The sequence below is a fragment of the Calliopsis andreniformis genome, chromosome 9, assembly GCF_051401765.1.
Source record: "Calliopsis andreniformis isolate RMS-2024a chromosome 9, iyCalAndr_principal, whole genome shotgun sequence".
NCBI lineage: Eukaryota > Metazoa > Arthropoda > Insecta > Hymenoptera > Andrenidae > Calliopsis > Calliopsis andreniformis.
In genome coordinates, this window is record NC_135070.1 from 21,783,358 (window position 1) to 21,785,746 (window position 2,389).

Below are 2,389 nucleotides of genomic sequence, written 5' to 3' on the forward strand. Positions count from 1 at the left end.
TGTCAGGGTAGAAAGTATTGCGTGGATTCATCTGGATAAACCTTGCTACGATCAATCACCTCGCGATTAACCGAACTGCCTACGAAATTGAACTCGAACAACGTAATTTATAGTGCTTTTTCAGGATAAGATAAGTCGTCGTCGTCGTCGTGGCTGTCGCCGTCGCCGTCGCCGTCGCCGTTGCTGGTGACACAACTGCTCTATACCGAAAAAAGTAGTAGTCTGCGTGTTTGCATACAAAGGTGGTGTATCAACGATGGCAGTGGCGTCCACGATGCTAAATAGGTATTCCATAATTAGCATTTTCGTAAAATCGTTTGTAACGCATTAGTCGTAGAGCGTTATTAGCTGTCTAAATAAATGACACGATGAGGCGATGTCGCGAGGGGAAATCCTGCTGGCAGTGACATAAGTTTCCTAGTGTAATTAGGAGAATAAAGTCCGCAGAATTTCGCGAGCCGCGATACACGCAGCTACGATCGTAAAGAGGACGAGTATCCTGGCGTAACCCGAGGCTCGGAGACTCGTTGCGTGAAGGGGCTGCTGCAGAAACGACGAGGACACGTTGGGAAATCATGGTGGGGGGCGTCTCGGTGCCGACGTCGTCGTGCCAACCCCACGGGGCGCCAGCTCGTTATATCTTCATTAAGCGAAGTACCTAACCATCCTGTCGCGACTTCTTAGCACTTGGCAGTTCACACTAATTTCACGTTACTTTTTCTTCCTACGTATTGGTTCCCTTCTTCCCCACAGTAAACTTACAATAAAGACTATCGAAGCGCAAACGCGCAGCGATTTTTTCGTTAGGCGTATTTCGCTCCGTTTCGCTCCAACTCCTTCCACTTATTTCAATTCTTTCAACTTCCATCGTAGAAAAATCATTTATAGGTAACTGTCGAGACTGGACGATATCCTGCCCCGAAATGCTTCTTAACAACGGCGGCCCAAATCTATTCTTCGTTTGGGGAGTAATGCCCGCGAGTTTTGTGATAGGAACCCCCTGGGCAAAGAAATCCCGAGTTCCCGAATCGCCGTAAGATCGGGACATGTCGTTATGGGTCCACGTTCTCTTCCCTCTTCTCCGTCTTATCGCCTCTCCTTCGTCCTTACTCTCTCCTACTCTCCCTCCTCGACCCCCTTACCACAGTCCTTCTTCCCTTCTCTTTCAGCCGCTCTCTCTCTCTCTCTCTGAAACCTTCTTCGTCTCGTTTGTTTCACGAACAGGGACAGAGGCAGGAGTAGCATCGGCATCGGCATCGGCATCGGCATCGGCATCGGCATCGGCATCAGCATCAGCATCGGCATCGGCATCGGCATCGGCATCGGCATCGGTATCGGGGCGGAGGGCCCGGTCCATGGGCAGAAGGAGGACGCGGTCGTAAATATTCGGGCGCCAAATAATGCCGGTTCCGAGCGAGAGCAAGCGACCACTACTGCTGCTCGACCCGTAATGAAGGACATCCTCGTTAATTAGTCAATAAATTATCCTTCGCGCTCACGACGCCCGTGGTCTCTCTCCTCTCTCCGTCTTTCTCCGTCGCTCTCGTCCTTTTTGCCCAGGAGAACTCAAGGGCCGCATACTTTACGACACCTATCTCGGGCGACAGCACGATGCATTTCTCACAATCAGGACCCTCGAAGACGGAAACGCGTCTTGTAAGACGATCCACGAGGTGGTCCGCCGCTGGCTTTCAGCCACGATGAATTTTTCAACGACCGTTTCGTCCCGTTTCGTCCCGTTTCGTCCCGTTTCGTCCCGTTTCGTCCCGTTTCGTCCCGGTTCGTCCCGTTTCAACCCAATTCTTTCCATATAATCACATGTACCCACTCCTCTTTGCACTCCTTCGCTCCACTTCCGAGGTCGCAAAGTGATAGAAAAGATCGCGTATAGTATAGGTAAGATTAGCATGTTTACCTTTACAAAATTCTCCCTGCCTACTGACGGTGGTTGGTATCTTTATTTAAAAGCGGCTCCTCCTAGTTCTGTAGTCAAATTCGCTTTACAAGAGATAGATATTATGTACACATAACGAGTTACAGATGCGCAAGATAGGTGAAAAAGAAAAATTGTTTGTAAATCTGTAAGAGTGTCCATTGTGGAACACAAGGTGATAGGAGGCGCAGGTGGAATCGAACGATTCTTGCGATATCTTGTTGCGTTGTGCACGTGGCATAAACATACGATCGTATACGCGTCCAAAGTACGTACCGTGCCATGTGACCGTACATCACCTTAACTATTTCCTGGCGTAGTACAGGCCTACCGGTTCGCACGACCACGAAAGACGAGAGCTGAGAACAGTGACGCATCCATAGGCTATGTCGTGGCTCGATACACCGAAGATAATTCAGCAACGATTTCACGAGCAATCGTCGATCCGCAGAATAT